Source organism: Cryptomeria japonica, chromosome 5 (genome assembly GCF_030272615.1).
Source record: "Cryptomeria japonica chromosome 5, Sugi_1.0, whole genome shotgun sequence".
In the NCBI taxonomy this organism is placed as follows: Eukaryota; Viridiplantae; Streptophyta; class Pinopsida; order Cupressales; family Cupressaceae; genus Cryptomeria; species Cryptomeria japonica.
Window position 1 is genome coordinate 889,393,166 of NC_081409.1, and position 21,103 is coordinate 889,414,268.

Sequence of the window (21,103 nt, forward strand, 5' to 3'; positions counted from 1 at the left end):
AAAAAGCCCAAGAGAATCTCACTTGGTTGCAGTCAAGCGGATTCTTAGGTATCTGAAGGGAACTGTTGACTATAGATTGTGGTATCCATATAGCAAGGATTTCAACTTGAAAGTATACACAGATGCTGATTGGGCAGGCAATATAGATGACCAGAAAAGCACAAATGGTGGTGCATTCTTTCTCGGTGGTAGACTGGTCTCATGGATGAGTAAGAAGCAAAGTTGTATCTCTCAGTCTACAGTGGAAGAAGAGTATGTTGCAGCTTTCATGAACTACACTTAGTCAATTTGGATGAAGCATGCATTAAACGGCTTCAAAGTTCCTGTATTTGACCCGGTAAGTATATTTTTGTGACAATACTAGTGAAATTAATATCTCCAAGAATCCGGTTTTACATTCTAGAACCAAGCACTTTGAGCTTAAGTATCATTTCTTGATGGAAAAGGTTTAGAACAAAGAGATTGCATTGGAACATGTTTCCAGTCAGGAGCAATTAGCAGACATATTCACCAAGCCTCTCCCAAAGGCTACATTTATGTACTTAAGATGTGAATTAGGGGTGTTTCCCCTTCAAGAGGTAAACTAAAGGCATATGCTCCGCATCAGTTAGATATTGCATAGTCAAATTTTTCTTTAGGATTGATGTGTTGAAGAATGCTACTCCTCAGGGGGAGCAACATAATGGAACAGGGAAGCTTGTGCCTCCCCTTTGGCATTGTTGTCAAAGGGGGAGAAGATGTGAAGCAGAGAAGATATTTGTAGAAATTGGGGGAGAAGATGTGAAGCAGAGAGATATCTCTATATATTGCCATCAATGCCAAAGGGGGAGATTGTTGGCATTATGTGAACCGGTATGAGGACATAATAACATTGTATGTTGTCATTGATGTCAATATGCTGAAGAGGTGAGAACCGACATTTGTGCCAAAGTGAAGAAGTGTGTTTGTTCAAGGTGAACCGACATATGGTTATGGGAACTGGCACATGGAAGTGTTGTATGACTACCGATTGGTAGTCTCAACTTCAGGGTTTCTAGTTGAAGTGCTTCAAGCCTGTGTGGCTCAACTGGTGACTTTGTGTGATGAGTTATCATGGTAACAAAGAACAGATCATGTTGCCACGTAAGCCTTGTGCGCATGAAGGATCTTGCATGAAGGAGATTGTTCCTATCTACCTCAGGAATGTGCAAAGTCTATAAACGGTGATAACGTATGATGGGTTATCAGCCACTATGAAATTGGTGGAAAATGGATGATGGAGATTGGATCAAGACTATTGCATTTAATGCAGTGTGCTCAATGGTCAGGATTGAATCGTTTGAATTCCTTAACCTAACAGGTTTTAGGGTTTAGGGTTTATGCTACCGGCCTATCTATTTTCCTATAAGGTCAATGTTGTGATTCTTTCTGAGGTTGTTGGCAAAAGTTGTGTGTGCGTATCCAAGAGAAGGGATAGGTGATTCTTGCCAAACCAAAAGGAGAGAAGTGATACCTGCAGAGTGTAAGTGCAGAAGGTGAAGAGGATCTTAAGAGGATCTGCATTGGCATTGAGTGCTATTACCAGATCATTGTAATACTTGTTGATCTCTAACCACTTCAACAGTTGGAAAATACCTTAAGAGGGTAGCTTTAACCGGCTTGCTATAAATCCTTTAACAGGGTGACTCAAAACAATTAAGCTCTTGAAATCCTCTAACAAGGTAACCTTTAACAGGGTTTAACCCTTAACTGGGTGTTCTTGCCATCCCTTAACCGAGTGATCCCTAACAGGATCGGTTCCTAACAGAACCTATTGTATCATTCTTTAACCGGACAAGGCTTCTAATAGAGCGGACTTCTAAAGAGTTCAAAAACAAGCTTGTGGGTATTCATCCCCACCGTGGTTTTTCCCTGTTGGGTTTCCATTTGAAAAATATGTGTGTCATGTGTGATGTCTTCTTCATGTGATGCTTTGTTGTTTTCTATCAAGTGGCAAATCATGTTGATCTAGTTGCTCATATGTATATCTTTGATGGTAGATTACTTGTTCATTTATTAGGGTGAAATGGAAATGAAGTGTTAGAGCATATAAGAAGATAGGTATTCACTAGTTTATGCTTGTCTCAGTTATTCTGGGTTTTTGCCGATTGTACTTTATTTTAGGACCTGTGTTACTGTTTGTCTATCAATGCATAGTGTCTGCTGACAAATTGGTTTAAGAGTGTGTTTTTGTTTGTACTGATTCACCCCCCACTCTCAGTACCGGTTTGGTACTATTCTTTCATCATTAAGTTATCAATGTTTGATTACACAAATTGATGAGAGTTGGCTATGGCATAAAAGGTCGTGTCATCATGCAAGGGATTTTGTACTCTTATTAGGAATCCTAGGTTTTTAATGGGTAACAGGTAGTTTCGAATTTCAATATTTATCTAAAAAAAAAAAAAATTGACTGCCATTGATGGGGTTGGTTCATTTTTTGTTACTTTGTGTGCTTTTCTGTTATGTTTAGGTCCAGTAGCCAAATCTACACAATTCCCACTTCATGTATGGTTACCTGATGCTATGGAAGGGCCTACTCCTATTTTAGCTCTTATACATGCCGTTACTATGGTAGCAGCTAGAATTTTTCTTGTAGCTTGATTGTTTCCTCTTTTTAAAGCCCTACCTTTAATAATGTATTTGATTGCATTGTAAAGATCAGTTCAACTAAGGCAGTTAGGGATGTACCTAAGATTATGAAGCGCTATAATCCGACATGTAAAGAATGTCAAATGGGTTAACATGTTAGAACCTCTTTTAGGAGTATAGAAGATAAATCTAATGATGTTCTTGATCGTATTCATACTTTTTTGTGTGGCCCTGCTAAAGTTAATAGTTTTCAAGGTGATAGATATTTCATGCTAATCATTGATAATTATTCTAGAATGATGTGGGTTAATTTTCTAAAAGAAAAATTTGAAACATTTGAAAATTTTAAAATATTTAAGGCTAAAGTGGAAATTGAGATAGGATTGAAGATTAAATGTTTGAGGTTAGATCATGGTAGAGAATTTACATCTGGTGAGTTTAATAACTTTTGCGAGAAGCATGGTATAAGAAGACAATTTTTTGCTCCCCAGACACCTCAACAGAATGGAGTTCTGGAAAGGAAGAACAAAACTATCTTGGACGCTACTAGAACAATGATGATAGAAACTAGTCTACCTGACATATATTAGAGAGAAGCAGTGAGCATAAGAGTTTATACATTGAACATAGTACATATCAAAGGAGAAACCGGTAAGACACCTTATGAATTATGGTTTGGCAATACACCTATAGTTAAGTATTTCAGAATATTTGGTAGTAAATGTTATATTAGGAGAGATGATATCATTGACAAAGTTGATCCTAGATGTGATGAAGGCATATTTATTGATTATTCTAATGAAAGCAAGAAATATAGATGTTATAACAAGATATTGCAGAGAATTGTCGAGAGTGCTAATGTCAAAGTTGATGAGCTAAACAAAAATTAAATCAGAATTTATGAGAAGGAACCGATAGTGGAAATGATTATATCTGAACTGGTAACACCTTTACTGGAACAAAGTGTTGAACCAGTTACTTCGGTAGTATCAAAGAATTCTATAGTAATGAAATAACAAGGAAGAGGAATAGAGAGTCAGAAGACTCCTAGGTATGTGAGATTGAATCATTCAGAAGATCAGATCATTAGGGATAAGAGTGATGGAGTGATGACAAGAAGAAGACTGATAGATAATGAGGTATGTTTAATTTCACAAGCTGAATCGGTATTAGTAATTTAGGCATGTAAAGATTAATATTGGTTGAAATCTATGGAAGAAGAATTAGATGAGATTGAGAAAAATAATATATGGACTTTGGTTCCTCGGCCTAAAAATAAAAATGTTATTGGAACTAAATGGGCTTTTAGGAATAAATTGAGTGTGGATGGTCAAGTTATAAGAAATAAGGCTAGATTGGTTTGTAAAGGATATTCTGAGAAGGAAGGAATTGATTATGGAGAGAATTTTGCACCTGTAGGAATTGATTGAAGTTGTATGATTATTTCTGGCCTATGCTACTTATAAAAACTACAAGGTTTATTAGATGGAAGTTAAATGTGCATTTTTGAATTGGGATCTTGATGAGGAATTTTATATTGAGCACCTTGATGGTTTTTCACTATCAGATGATATGAACATGGTTTGTAGGTTAAGGAAAGCTTTATATAGATTGAAAAAAGAACCTAGAGCTTGGTATGCAAGGTTGGATAAATATCTTTTGAAGATTGGTTTTACTAAGGGTAGTGCTGGCGGTAATTTATATTATAAAATTACTGATGATGATATACTGATTATTGAAGTATTTGTTGATGACATTATTTTTGGAGGTAAAGATAAGTAATGCATATAATTTTCTAAAAATATGGAGAATGAATTTGAGATGTCTATGATTGGTGAGATCAAATTTTTCTTAGGTTTGTAGATTACTCAGACTGACAAAGGTATTTTTATCTATCAAACTAAGTATGCTAAGGAATTGTTGAAGAAATTTGGTATGGGAGATTCTAAACTGGTAAGTACTCCTATGGTTACAAGTGAGAAATTGACAAGAAAAGATGTTTCCGCATCGGTAAATTCTACAAGATACAAATATATGATTGGAGGTCTGCTTTATTTGACTCAGACTAGACCTGACATTATGAATGATGTTTGTATTCTTTCAAGATTTCATAGTGATCCTAGAGAGAATCATGAGAGTGCAGTGAAAAGGATTTTTAGATACTTACAAGGTACATCAGAATATGGTTTGTGGTACCCTAAGGATGATGACTTTACTCTATGTGCATATACAGATGTTGTTTGGGATGGAGATGTTGATGACCTGAAAAGTACTTCTGATGGAGCTTTCTTTCTTGAAAATAAGTTGGTTTCATGGGTTAGCAAGAAACAATCATGTACTTCTTTATCTACTGCTGAAGCTAAGTATGTTGCTATTGCTAGTAATTGTACACAAGTTTTATGGATGAAGCAAATTTTGAAGGATATAAAGGTGAATTATGATGCACCGGTAATTATTCACTATGATAACTCTACTGCTATTGATATATCAAAGAATCCGGTATTTCATTCTAAGACAAAGCACATATCTATCAAGTATAACTTTTTGAAGGAAAAGGTGGAAGCAAATGAAGTTAGATTGGTTTATGTGAACACTAAAGAGAAGATTGCAGATACTTTCACTAAACTTTTGCCCAAGGAATCATTTGAGTACCTGAGAGATAGTTTGGGAGTTTCTGCCCCTCCGGTAGAGACTTGATTGATGCGAATTAGCATCAGTTTGACATGCATTATCAGAGATACTATTCATTCTGGCACTGACGTGGGGATGCTACTAATTAGAAGGAGTAGTCAGTTTCGTGATTCAATGGTTTATGTTTTTTCTTTGATATCCTTTTATCAGATTTCTAGAATTGATGTCAAAGGGGGAGTGATATTGATGTGAAAAACGAAAAGAAAAAGGAAAATTCAAAGGGGGACAAATATTGATAGAGAGATTTAGAGCTATATGTGGGCGATTGCTTGCTATCTTCCATTGGGGGAGACTTGTTTGACATTTCTTGGTACTTAGATGTTTTTCACATCTAGTGTTGCCATCAATGCCAAATGGGGAGATTGTTGGCCATTTGGTGGAATTGATTATGTGTTGCATTGATGTTTTATCATTGATGCAAACACTAGCTGTTTGGATGCTTTACCGACACCCTTCTGGTCCCGGAAGGTTGAATGGTTTCTGGTTGATTTGAATCCGACATGATCCGGTAGGCTCTAGTATAGTTTGGTGATGGAATTGGCTTGTTCATGATACTGATGTTCATATTCAGTAAGTTGGTTTTGGTCTGGTGATTAGATGCTATCCTGTTTACTTAGAAGCTTGGTTTCTGGCTCCGATGAGGGTTTCATCGGTTGAGCTTTTGATGAAGATCTTTGATGAATTTCATAAGTGGTGTTGGTGTAGCTTCTAGTGGAATTTCAAAATGCTGATGGTGATCATGCTTGAGACTTGGTGGTTGGAGATCATTGTTGTAGCGTGTGGACCTATACTAGCTCCTGGTTGATCTAGGTTAAAGACCAACTTTAATGTAACCTATGGATTGGACCTCTTGATGTGTTTTTGGGATGTCTTATGTGTTGGATATTATTTGTTTTTTCTAAGGCTGACATGGTTTGTAATTATGTAATTGATTTATTATATGGTGGTTGACCTAATTGTTTATGGTCGAGGGTTTGTATATATAGATGTAAGATCTCATTGTAGATCATCATGGTTATGTTAGAGGTCATGGTCAAGGGATGTAATGTGTGAATAATGTAATGACATTCAGGCAAAGGATTTGGTTGATCATTGGAGATTGACTTGGGTTTATGTAAGAGGATCTAGTCCTCCAGTATTGAGCTTAACTGGAACTGTACTCAGGCATAGGAGATGCTATCTTTCATAGTTCAACACTTCTTTGGATTGCAGTCTGGATTTCTATGTAGTCAGTGAGGCTCTTTTTGTGATGAGCAATGTGCTCTAGGCTGTTGGCCTTCCTCAAGTGAATGCCCCTCAATTGTAATTCACATACTTACTGCAGAAGTATTATCTGGCTGCGGGTAGGCTTCCCACCATGGTTTTTCCCTTGCTAGGTTTTCCATGTATACATATTGGTGTCATGTGGATGGTATTTATTCTGTGAATATTGTTTATGCTTAATTGGTATTTTGGTATTAATGTTTTGGTTTTTGGTATTAAAGTTTTAATTGCTAATTGTTCCGATAATCTATGACAACTGATTCACCTCCCCCTCTAAGTTGTCTTCCAGTTATTTGAACTGTCTAACAAATTCTCCTCAAATTTCCTACTAAAATAACAAACCGTCCCAACACATATCTCTAATCACAAGAGAATACCAACATCACCAACATATCCATGTATCGATGAGCACCTATTACCGATCAATCCATGCCAAACTCTTGTTGGTTATCAAATCAATATATTTCCAAGCCCTGAAGATTTAGCCAACTTCTTATTAACAGGCTCAAGATTGGATTTGGCCAATGAACAAGATGTAGTCTTAGGACTAAAATCTTTTGCACTTTTGGCTCTACAAGACCAAGGAGGATAGACCTAAACAATGTCTTAACAAACTACTCAAACGTATACATGAACATTGTTGTTTAAGGATATATCCCAATGAAAATATACTGAGAGAAGATTCAATACTCTAGACTTTGGCTGCAATCCTAGTTTTAGGCCCTCAGTCAACCATTGGTGTTGATCCTAAGCTAACATTAATTCCACATCTACTCCTACAAATAAAAATGAAAAGTATTTTAAAGATAAATGATTCTAAAATACTTCAAAAAGATGAGGTCAGTGTCTATCCTACGGTAAATAGAGTCGCATCTATAGATAGATTAAAACTCACTGTAATGTATCATCATTAAGTACATTCACATATTTATGACTTGCATATCATGTTATTTAAAGCCATAACAAGATTGAAACATAAATCATTATGTGCACATTGCAGTAACTTTGGAACATAATTTAACTCTTTCATTAGAAGAGACCCATTTCAAAACTACACATTCCTACTTGAGGAAGACAAACCAATATGCCATTTACATACAGATTCATACAAGATACACATAGAGATATAAAACAATCTGCCAATGATTTCCTTCATTAATCTTCAAAAGTAGATAAAAGATGACATAAGTGCAAAATATATGTAAAAAGGAAATGTTCACTTCAATTCTTCTAATTGGCTCCTATTACATTCTATTTCTCAAATTTTTTAAGAATCCCTTCTTACTGCCCTTGATTTCCCTTGTATAGGATAAGGGAGCAAAAACAAGGTCTAGGTCGAGTAAGACACTTGTCAAAATTTAATTGCCTAAAGATAGAATATTCCTTAAAGAATCCTTTTACATGTACTACACGAAATCCTTCTAGAAGCATTAAAGAGGGTGGCTGTGAGGACAATTTCTGGAGACTGGAGTCACAAGCCTGATAAGATGTATTTCTGTTGCAGTACCAAGCATAATCAAAATTTGAACATTGACATTGGATGTCAAGTGTACTGGGGCTGGTATGTGCTGGTTGAGTACTCATATTATATCTCCCAAAAATGGAAACCTGCAAAAATTATAGGAAATGCTTTAATGGAAAAGGACTTTGACTAGTCCTCCTCTGGTTGCTCTTCGAATGTTGGGCGAACAAGTCTGTCTTCAAAATTTGCCTTTATTGTTCATTGAGATGTCACCATTAATTCATACGTTCATCCTTCATTGGGTTGGTGGCTTCAAAATTCAAACCCTACCATTGATTTGTAAATGGACAACTGAGATCATAGTTTGACCCTTTTGATGGATGACATGGCACATTGCAATTTATTGTCTGCCACCTTTTATTTTCTATTAAGTTTTAAAATTCTACTTATGGCACACTTTCTGCCATCTTTGTGCACGATTTTATCCCCTGCGGGATCATGGGGCCTCTTATTCTGCTTCTATTTGTTACCTTATATGGTTTTCCTCTTGTCTCTTTTCACATTGCGGGGTAGTGGGGCTTTGTTTTCTTGATGCACTTTGTTACCTTACAATAGAAACCTTATGTCACTATCTTAGGTGCAATATAGTGGGGCTACTCATTGCCCTTTTTACTGTGTTACCTCGCAGAATGACTATTTCACTTATTGTTGGATTAATGAGGATATTTCTCGATGAGTTCTGCAAATATGTGCTTATGAGATATCTTTGAGTATTTGAGAAATGTGTTGTCATTGATATCAACATATTTTCTCTATCTAGTGCAGTGATGCCATGAAGTTCAATTAGTTGGTTTATGCTATATATTGATGATCAGTGTTTGAGGATTAAAGGGTTTGTAGAGTGATATCTCTAGTTGATCCAGTGCAAGTCTTAGAGGGCTACATGAAATTTTGAGTGAGTTATGAGTATCTATGTTGTGGCAAGTTTTTTATTTGTTTAGCATTGCTAGTGTTCAGTGTTGACAAATAATTCAGTTAATGTTCTTGTAGTTTGGTATGATGATAACGATGATTCTAGTGATTTGTGCTGGTGGTCCATATTGATCGGTGAGCATGTTATTGATGATTTTCTTTGATCCGGTGGTCTTCTTCATGTTCTTGGTCGACATGATGCTTGTAGCGTGTTGCAGATGTTTGATACATAATTCTTGGAGGTGTTTCATATTGGAGGTGGTAATTTAGGTTGATGCTATGTCTTAGCCAAAAATTTTTTGGTCCGCATGTGATATTGTAGCCTGTATGGTTATATTTTTGTAATTGGGTGATATGTGTTGAGCCAACCTTGATGATATTAATCCAAGGTTGATGTCATGTATAAATACATGTAACATCTTTGTAATTGTGTGTGTCATGGATAAGTGAATGTGTGAATAATATAATGATCTTTCAAAGACAGAGAAAAAGTGTGAGAAGAAGTTATATGTGCTTAACCAAAACTATAACCAGGTATTAGTAGATGCTATTCTTCTAGTTCATGATCTTCCAAATGTTATCCAAATGCGTTTGTAAGGCAGTGAGTCTTCCTAGGGTTGTTGCCCTTTGTTGTTTTTGAGTAGTGACCTCTATGTAGTGTGCTTGAATGCATGTGCATTCCCCATTGTAATATTTCATATAAACTTCTAAAAGGGTATCATCATATTATTGGTAGGTTCCCACCATGGTTTTTCCCTTGACCAGGTTTTCCATGTCAAAATCTTGGTGTTATGTGTGTTCATGTTGTGTTGTTGATTTATGTTTTCATTTTTAATTATTAGATCTAAGATTAAAGTAAGTTGTTGCAAGTTTTGGTGACAGTTGATTCACCCCCCCTCTCAGTTGTCTACCCTATTTTCATCAATTGGTATCAGAGATAGTTCTTCTGGAGAATTTCAATAGCTTGAGGTGATCCGAGATGACAATTTACAAGAAGGAGAGTACAAGATTTGATGGAACAAATTATTCTCTTTGAAAGAACCAGATGGAGTGTCACTTGAGATGCATTGGCAAAGATTACAAGAAAGTTACTAGAGACAAATATATTGATCCTGCAAATGCTCCTTCAACTTCAGATGTGATTAAGGAAGCAGAACACAATATCAGGGCTAATGAAGCATTGCTGAGTGCTCTGACTAATTTGGAAATGACAAATATGATGGAATTACAGATTGCTCATGAGATTTAGAAGATGTTGGAAACCCTATATTAAGGAGAAAGCTATGTGAAGATTGTTAAATTTCAAAGCGTGAAAGGAAAGTATGAGATGTTGAGGATGGGGGAAGATGAGAACATTACTTCTTTTATGAAAAAGGTGAATGAACCTATGTGCAATATCAGATGTACTGGTGGAAAGTTCAAAGAATCAGAGATTGTTGCTAAAGTGCTCAAATCCTTACCTGCATTATACAAACATAAAGTTGCTTCTATTGAGGATATCTAAACCATGACTGATGTGACTAGAGACATGTTGATTGGTAAGTTATCAGCCTTTGAATTGAGTGACTTTGGTGATTCTCTTCCTAAGGTAGAATGAAGGACAAGCAAAGATTTGATCCAGGTGAAAGTTATCTAAGAAGGATATCTAGATATGAGAAAGAGATGAAGGAAATTGAAGAAGAAGAGCGAGAGCTTGAGGAGCTTGAAGCAATGATTGCCAGGAGATTACCTAATGGAGCTGGTAAGTATGAAGAAAAGTTGCTTCTTAAATGTTTTTCATGCAATAAGATAGGACATTTTTCTTCAAGGTGTCCGGAAAGAGTTCTTAATAAAACCTACAAGCCTAAATTTCAGAAGAGATATTATTATACTACTAATGAAGATGTGACAGATGATGAATTTGATAGAAGAAATTCAAGTGATAATGAATGGGTGTTTATTGCTATCAAGTAAGATGATCTAATGCCTACTAATTCTACTAACTGCATTAATGAAGAAAGAGATTTGGCTTCACAAGTTGAAGAAAAATATGAGAGGGTGATTGATAGTGGATGCTCTCATCATATGACAGGTGATAAGTAGAAGTTTGTGAGCTTGGAAAAGTATGATGGTGGTGTTGTTAGGTTTGGTGATGATAAATCTGGTATAATTCATGGTAGAGGTTCTATTTTTCTTGATGGTAAGCACAATACTAATGGTGTTTTGTATGTAGAAGGCCTAAAGAATAATCTTTTTAGTGTTGGAGATGGTTGAAAAGGGATATGATCTTCAATTCAAGAATGGGAAGTGTATATTGGCAAGAGACATTGTTTCAGTGATGATTGGTGCATGATAGATGTTTAGGGGTTCTCATTGATGGCAACTCAATTTGCAGACCACATCCGATGTACATCCACACATTACATCAATGTCAGTCTATAAACTAGATCAATCGGAACCAAGTATAGGTTCACACACTTCAACAATTATCTCTAAACGCCAAGTCTCAAAAACAATCACCAACAACATCTTGAAACTCCATCAGAAGCTGTACCAAAACCAATTATGCAATGCATCAAAAGATATCTGCCAAAAGCTCTGCTGGTGAAACCCTCGCCAGAACCAGAAACCAATCTTCGTAGCAAGCAAGATAGCATCCAATCACCAAACCAAAATCAACTGACCAAATATGAGTACAAGAATAATGAACAAGTCAATTCCATCACCAGATTATATCGAAGTCAACCGGATCATGCCAAATCCAATTTAACCAAAAACCACTCAACCTATCGGGACCAGAAGGGTGTTTGTAAAGCATCCAAATAGCTAGTGTTGATATCAATAACAAAACATCAATGCAACACATAATCAATTCCACCAAATAGCCAACAATCTCCCGCTTTAGCATTGATGGAAACACTAGATGTGAAAAACATCTAAGTACCAAGAAATGCCAAACAAGTCTCCCCCTATGGAAGACAACCAACAATCTATTGCATATAGCTCTAAATATCAATGTCTCTCTCCCTTTGAATAATATCTTTGTAAAGTTTTTGAATTTCTTTTTCACATCACTATCTCTCCCCCTTTGACATCAGTGCCTGAAATCTGATAGAAATATCAAAGCAAAAACATAAGCCTCTGAATCTTAAAGCTCACTACTCCCCCTGAGTAGTAGCATCCCACATCAGTGCCAGAATGAATAGTATTTCAGATAATGCATACCTGACTGATGCCAAACCACATCAATCAAGTCTCTGCTAGAGGGGTAGAAACCCCCAATCTATCTCTCAGGTACTCTTATGATTCCTTGGATAGAGGTTTAGTGAAAATATCTGCAATCTTTTCTTTAGTATTCACATAAACTAGTTTAACTTCATTTGCTTCCACATTCTCCTTCAAAAAGTTATACTTGATAGATATGTGCTTTGTCTTAGAATGAAATACCGGATTTTGATATATTAATAGTAGTAGAGTTATCATAGTGAATAACTATCAGTGCATCATAATTCACCTTTATATCCTTCAATAGTTTTTTCATCCATAAAACTTGTGTACAATTAGTAGCAGCAACAACATACTCAGCTTCAGTAGTAGATAAAGAAGTACATGACTATTTCTTCCTGATCCATGGAACCAATTTCTTTCCAAGAAAGAAAGCTCCATCAGAAGTACTTTTTTGGTGATCAACATCTCTAGCCCAATCAACATCTGTATATGCACATAAAGTAAATTTATCATCCTTAGGGTACTAGAAGCCATATTTTGATGTACCTTGCAAGTATATAAAAATCCTTTTTACTGCCATCTCATGATTTTCTCTAGGATCACTCTGAAATCTTGAAACAATACAAACAACATTCATAATGTCAGGCCTAGTTTAAGTCAAATAAAGTAGACCTCCAATCATAGATTTGTATCTTGTAGGATTTATCGGTGCTGAAACATCTTTCCTTGTCAATTTCTCACTTGTAACCATAAGTGTACTTACCAGTTTAGAATCTCCCATACCAAATTTCTTCAACAATTCCTTAGCATATATAGTTTGACAAATAAAAATACCTTTGTCAGTCTGAGTAATCTACAAACCTACGAAAAATTTCATCTCACCAATAATAGATATCTCAAATTCTTTCTCCATATTCTTAAAAAATTCTATGCATAATTTATCTTCACCTCCAAAAATAATGTCATCAACAAATACTTTGACAATCGATATATCATCATCAGTGATTTTATAATATAAATTACTATTAGCACTACCCTTAGTAAAACCAAGATTCAAAAGATATTTATCCAACCTTGCATACCAAGCTCTAGGTGCTTGTTTCAATCCATATAAAGATTTCCTTAACCTGCAAACCATATCAGTATCACCTGATAGTGAAAAACCATCAGGTTGCTCAATATAAACTTCCTCATCAAGATCCCCATTCAAGAATGCACATTTAACATCCATCTGATAAACCTTGTAGTTTTTATAAGTAGCATAGGCAAGAAATAATCTTATAGCTTCAATCCTAGCTATCGGTGCAAAATTTTCTCGATAATCAATTCCTTCCTTTTGAGAATATCCATTACAAACCAATCTAGCCTTCTTCCTTATAACTTGACCATCCTCATTAAATTTATTCCTAAAAACCCATTTAGTTCCAATAACATTTTTATGACGGGGAACAAAAGTCCATGTGTTATTTTTCTCAATTCGATCTAATTCTTCTTCCATATTTTTTCACCAAAATTCATCTTTACATGCCTCAATTACTAATATCGGTTCAACTTGTGAAATTAAACATACCTTATTAGTTGCCAGTCTTCTTTTTGTCATCACTCTATTGTTTTTATCCCCAATGATTTGATCTTTAGAATGATTCAATCTCACATACCTAGGAGTCTTTTGACTCTCTGTTCCTCTTCCCTGATCTTCAGTTACTGTATAATTCTTTGATGTTGCTGGAGTAACTGGTTCAACTCTCTGTTCAGGTAAAGGTGCTACCATTTCAGATATAATCATTTCCACTACCGGTTCCTTCTCATAAATTCTGATTTGACTTTTGCTCAACTCATCTACTTTGACATTAGCACTCTCCACTATTCTTTGCAATCTCTTGTTATAATATCTATATGATTTTCTTTCATTAGAATAACCAAGAAATATGCCTTCATCACTTCTAGAATCAAATTTCCCAATAGTATCATTTCTCCTGATATAACATTTACTACCAAAAATTCTAAAATACTTAAATGTAGGTGTATTGCCAGACCATAATTCATAAGGTGTCTTATTGGTTTCTCCTTTGATATGTACTCTATTGACTGTATAAACCGCTGTACTCACTACTTCTCTCTAGGAGATATGAGGTAGATTAGCTTCCATAATCATTGTTCTAGAAGCATCCAAGATAGTTCTATTTTTCCTTTCTACAACTCCATTTTGCTAAGGTGTCCAGGGAGCAAAAAATTGTATTCTTATACCATGCTTGTCACAAAAGTTATTAAACTCACCAGATGTGAATTCTCCACCATGATCTGATCTCAAACATTTAATCTTCAATCTTCTCTTAGTTTCTACTTTAGCTTTAAAGATTTTAAAATTTTCAAATGCTTCAGATTTTTCTCTCAAAAAAGTAACCCACATCATTCTAGAATAATCATCAATGATTCGCATGAAATATCTATCACCATGAAAATTTTTAACTCTAGTAGGGCCACGCAAATCACTATGAATAAGATCAAGAACATCATTTGATTTATCTTGTACACTCCTAAAAGAGGTTTTGTCCTATTTAACCATTTGAAATTCTTTACATACTGGATTATAGGGCTTCACAATCTTAGATATATCTCTAACAACCATAGTTGAACTGATCTTCACAATGCAATCAAAATTCACATGATAGAGCCTTTTATGCCATATCGAACTCTCATCAATCTATGTAATCAAACATGTCTTCTCACTAAATTTCAAATGAAATATATTACCTTTTATTTGTGTACCAGTTGCGATCTCCAAGCTAGATCTGTTAATGATTTTGCAGTTCCCATACTTGAACTGTAATTGAAATCCCTTGTCTACCAATTATCCTACACTCAAAAGATTATGCCTCAAAGCCTCAACATAATAAACATTGTTAGTATTGTTCTTACCATCTAGTGATATAGTTCATTTTCCTTTGATCATATATGCCTTGTCATCTCCAAATCTAACTAGACCACCATCAAATTCTTGCAAAGATAGAAACTTCCCTTTATCTTCAGTCATATGATGTGAACAACCATTGTCAATTACCCATTCATCCTTGTCTTCAATTTTAGCAAAAAATGTCTTCTCTTTAGGTACATTCTCTTCCAGTTCCAGATCATCTTCCTTGATAGCCAGGAACACCCATTCCTTCCCATTGCCGGATCCACTAGCAGAGTCTTCTGCCGGTTCATCATCTGAATCAGTAATGCCTTCCTAATCTGCTACGTACCATGATTTGTCTTTGTTTTTCTTGTATCTATACTTGTTCTGATATCCAGGGTAAGGCTTAAATGATCTTTTAACTCTTTCTTCAAATCTTGAATTCATTTTCGGATATCTAGATGCAAAATGACCAATCTTATTACATGCAAAACATTTAAAAGGTGCTTTTCCTTCATACTTACTTCCTACCGGTCCTTTAGGCACTCTTCTAGAAAATAACACTTCAAGTTGCTCAAACTCATCATCTTCTCTCTTCATATCTTCTAATTCTTTGGCATATAAAGCTTTCTAGTCTTGCTTATGGATTGTAAATGTAGATGCATGAAAAGCAGGTTCAGTCTTCATAGCTCTAGAAGGTTCAAATTCATCAAGCTCAAAAACAGATAGTTTCCCAACCAAAGTATCTCTGCTTTGCAGATGTATTAGCCATTGTTCTCAACTCATTAATAGCAGTAGCCTTCATTTTGTAAGTTGGTGGTAGGGCTCTCAGAACTTTAGAAACAATTTTATCTTCGCTTAGAGTTCCACCACAACATTAAATTCCCATAACAATCTCATTTACCTTTTCCATGAATGCAGTAATCCTTTCATCTTCTTCCATCTTCAGGTTTTCATATCTAACCCGGTAACCATCAAGTTTAGTAATCTTCACTATTTAAGAGTCTCCAACTTATCCCATATAGCTTTTCTAGATGATTTGTCAGTTAATCCCATTATTTGCTGATCAGAAAGTTCACACAAGAGGGATTCTCTTTCTCTCAAGCTCCTTGTCTAGGTTTGCCGGAAGAGGATTGCAAGATCCTGAATTATAGGGTGTGACACCATTCTGTGTGATCTCCCAAATCTCCTTTCCAATACATCTCAAATGTGTCTCCATTCGAATCTTCCATACTATGTAATTTATTCAATCAAGCCTCAAAATATACCTTTGAAAGATAGCTCTAGAGAACTGGATAATTTGAACTGTTATTCACCATAGGATCTTCCTCAAGTGGTTAAGCTTTCTGCAGAGATGACCAAAGATCTGATACCAATTGTTAGACAATTCAAATAACTGGAAGACAACTGAGAGGGGGGGGGGGGGTGAATCAGTTGTCACAGATTACAGGAACCATTAGAAATTTAAACCTTAATACCAGAACCCAAAACATTAATGTCGGATTATCAGTTAAACCAATTAAGCATAAACAATAATCATAGAATAAATTCCATCCACATAACACCAAGATTTGTATGTGGAAAACCTGGTAAAGGAAAAAACCATGGTGGGAAGCCTACCCATAGTCAGATAATACTTTTGTAGTAAGTATGCAAATTACAATTGAGGGGCCTGCACTTGTAGGAAGTCCAACAACCTAGAGCATATTGCTCATCACAAAAGGAGCCTCACTAACTACATAGAAATCGAGACTACAATCTAGAGAAGTGTTGAACTGCAAAAGATATCATCTCCTATGCCTGAGTACAGTTCCGGTTAAGCTCAATACCAAAGGACTAAATCCTCTTACATAAACCCAATTTGATCTTCCAATGATCAACCAACTCCTCTTCCTGAATGATATTACATTATTTGTACATTACATTCCTTGACCATGACCTCTAACATTAATCATGATGATCTACAATGAGATCTTACATCTATTTATACAAAACCCTCAACCATAAACAATTAGGTCAGCCACTAGATAATAAAATAAATACATAATTACAAACCATGTCGGCCTTAGACCAAACAAATAATATCAACACATAAGACATCTTGGAAATACATCGTTAGGTCCTATCCACACATTACATTAAAGACGGTCCATAACCTAGATCAACCGGGACCAAGTATAGGTCCATATGCTTCAGCAATGATCTCCATCTGCCAAGTCTCGAACATGATCACCAACAACATCCTGAAACTCCATCAGAAGCTGCACCAACACCACTTATGCAATTTCATTAAAAGCTCTTCCGGTGAAACCCTCGCCAAAACCATAAATCAATGTTCTAAGCAAGCAGGATAGCATCCGATCTCCACACCAAAAACAACTGACAAAATATGAGTATAAGTATCATGAACAAGCCAATTCTATCACCAAACTATACCAGAGGCTTTCGGATCATGCCAGATCCAAGTTAACTAGAAACCACTTAACCTACCAGGACCAGAAGGGTGTTGGTAAAGCATCAAAATAGCTAGTGTTGACATCAATGACAAAACATCAATGCAACACATAATCAATTCCACCAAGTGGCCAACACATGTAGATAGCTAGAGATCAAGAGTTCACCTGGTTGCCTCTTTTCTTTCATCCACCTTGCTTTTGTGGCTAATACCTAACTAGAGAGGGACTAAGAGATATAGTGTAGAAGTAGAAGATTCTAGATGATAGAGAATCAGGAGAGCAGATGAGTTCTACGAGAACCCATTGACCCTGCACCTTGGCATAATAACACATTCTGATTTTAGGTAGCTTACTATGCTGAGAAATCTCTTACATGTTTAAATTCTTACGAACAAGTGGGAAATTAAGTTTGGGAGATGATGGGTCTATGTTTTATCTCTTCTCATAACCTTTTATTAGACTTTAGTTAATACCTTTATGTTGATATGCCATAGACTTTGATGTTAACTTGATACATTGTATCACCTAGGACAATTATGAGCACTATGCTATGCCTATTTAATGAATGATGATATAAGATATAAATGCTTAAAATTATATGTGGAATGTGATGGATTTGAGTAATTAGTGCTATTTGAAATGTTTTATGGACTAACATGTTGTGTAGCATCTCAACCAAGCTTACTGGAGCAGTTCTAGTGCAGGGGCACAAAGGCAATTTTGTTGTGTTGATTCTAGGAGATTGGAATCATGTTGTTTTGGTTTGAAATAAGGTCAATAGGTCTTTGAATACATTCTCAAATGTTTGTAAGGACCCTAGGAGTCACTGATTGGCCAATTTTGGCATATGGGCTCTTAAGGGTGCCAAATAGAGCACTCAGTAGAATAAGTTGTTATAGAGTTAGTATAGGAGAGTTTGATATTGTTTAGAAGTTTATAAGGTAATTTGGATCATTAGGAAGTGACCTAGGTTGGATTTGAGAAAAGTTGCTCATTTTGGTAAAAAGTTGTAAAAAGTTGTAAAAGTTGCTCATAGCAACTTTGCAACATTTGTACTTTCACACACCAACGGCTAGTTGGTTGTCTTTTTCAGTTGTAGGAATTTGTAACCAACCCAAGGACAATATAAGGCTTGGGGAAAACTGATGAGAATGCTTGTTGAAGAATTGAAACAAGAAGAGCAAGTTTAGCCCTTCAAATTTTGTGTTTTCAACGAGTACAGTTGAGTTTATTTGGATTTGTATAGTCTGTACAGACTTCCAAGCCCAGTCCATGGCATGAATTGTTAGAGAAGAGTCATATATTCCATTTGATGGCAGTTTGAGGTTTTGAAGTGTTATAGTTTGCAAGTTTTGTCATTTTTGTTGCAGGCGGGTCCTAAGGACCTAAAAAATGAAGGTTTTGAAGACTCTATGGCCCATTCCTAGCATTCCATGGTGGAACCCCATATTGAAGCCTTATGGAATGTTAGGAGGCCTTGTATATAATGTTTTATTTTTGGTTTTAAGATAGTTAAGGCTCAACTTCAGATTTTCCACCATACCCTAGGCTTGGCACGTTGAGTTGGCAAGCATTGGGGTTTATGGACAACAGACCCTAGATGGGAAAATCCGATGGATGGGATTGAGACAAGGTTGGATTGGACATCATCATGGATGCATAGACCTACACCAATCATTGGATTCCTTGAGCAATTAGACTGGTGAAGAATTTCAAGAAAATGCCTATTTTGTAGGCTTAGAAGGAGGGATTAGGCCTAAAAAGGGTTAGGATGGTTAGAGACTAAAACCATATCAAATTTTGTGATATTGTATGAAGCTTCCAAAAGGGTATCTGAAAAGACAAAGAGTTCATAGGGGTGTTCAAGACTTCTGATAGATAACTGCAAAATACCTCACCAGTAGGGCTAATTGTATTAGGTCTCCTAGTAGGCCTAAAAGAGTAGATCGACCCTAAAACTTGAAATCAGTAAACACCAAAGTCCTAAATGAAGGGATTAGGGTTGAAAAAATTAGGCAAATCATCCCTGAGTGTGTTGTTCATGTGTGAATGAAGATCCTATGGTAGAGGGGGTGGCTCTTGGTTGAGGTATAGAGTAGGAAGGTCTCTATTAAGGAGTGGACACTCACAAGATAAGAAGTGGTCACCTAAGACTAAGGACCTTGGGAAGGTTAGTAAGGGTGGGCCCTACAACCTTTGGAAGGTTGACAAGGGAGGAACCATTGGATGTTTAAAGAGGAAACCTTAGGAGATATCAAGAGCAAGCAAATCTAGAAGGAGAGCCTAACCACTCTAGATCATATTTGTATCAGAGCCACTTGCTTGAACAAAGTGGTGTGTGTCAGACTAAGAGGTAAAGTCAGAAGCCAATAACATGCCACCCAAGGCAATGAGTCAAGAGGCCATTAGGAAGTTGGTCTAGGAGATTCTTAGTGAAGCCTGGGAGCAAGACACCAAGAAAGGTAAGGGAAAGATCACATAGTGGGGTGATGAAATTGATGATGAAGATGCAGATGTGATAGGAGTGGTGACAAAAAGGGAGTTGGAAAAGTATCTGAATATCTTCTTGGATGCCCTTAAATCACTCAACAAAGATAACCTAGATGGTTTATCGGTCTATAGTGGAAGCCTAAATGGAGAAGAGTTGTTGGATTAGATAGAAGCCTTAAACAATCATTTTGAATACAAGGAGATTGAAAAAGAAAAGAGGGTCAATATGGCTAAGACAAAGTTGAAAGGATCAGCTTTAGTGTGGTGGAACATGATGCAAGAAGAAAGGGAACAAACCGAGAGAAAGAAGATCAACTCCTGGGAGAGAATGAAGATCAGAATCAAAACTCAATTCCTACCTCTAGATTATGAGGTGCAGATACACAAGAAGTTGATGACTTTGAAGCAAAGAGAAATGGATGTGAGTGCCTACATAGAGGAGTTCAACAAACTAACTCTAAGAGAAAGGAAGCAAGAGGAAGAAGTGGAGAAGGTAGCAAGATACCTAAATAGCATAAGACAAAATATTCAAGATGAAATCAGCATGTTGGCACCTGAGACTGTCCATAAGTGTTTTCAGTTGTCTTTGAGAGAAGAGGACAAGATCAAGAGGAAAAGTGAGTTCAATCAAAGAGGCAGAGGTAGTAAAGGATTCAGAGGAAGAGGCACCTTTGGAAGGGGTCATAACTCTGGCAAGAATGAAGAAAGCCATCAATCTGAAAATAGTGGGAATAACTTCAGTAAGAGTGGTCAGTTTAGGGACAACTCAAGAGGAAGAAACAACTTTAGAGGTGGGTTTGGTACTCAAGAAAGAAGACCCACAATCTTCATCGGTAAATGCTTTCATTGTCATCAAGTGGGCCACACAATGAACCTGTGTCCTGAAAAAACTTAAATTTCTTATGTACGTGAAAGGAGAACTCAATTGGTTCAAGAGGAAGACATTCAAAGTGTTACCTCACCAATCAGCAAAGCTGGACCAATCCTAGATGGAGAGAATCTGATGCTAAGAAGAACCTTTTTGAAGGTACCGTAGGTCAAAGAACCTATTCAAAG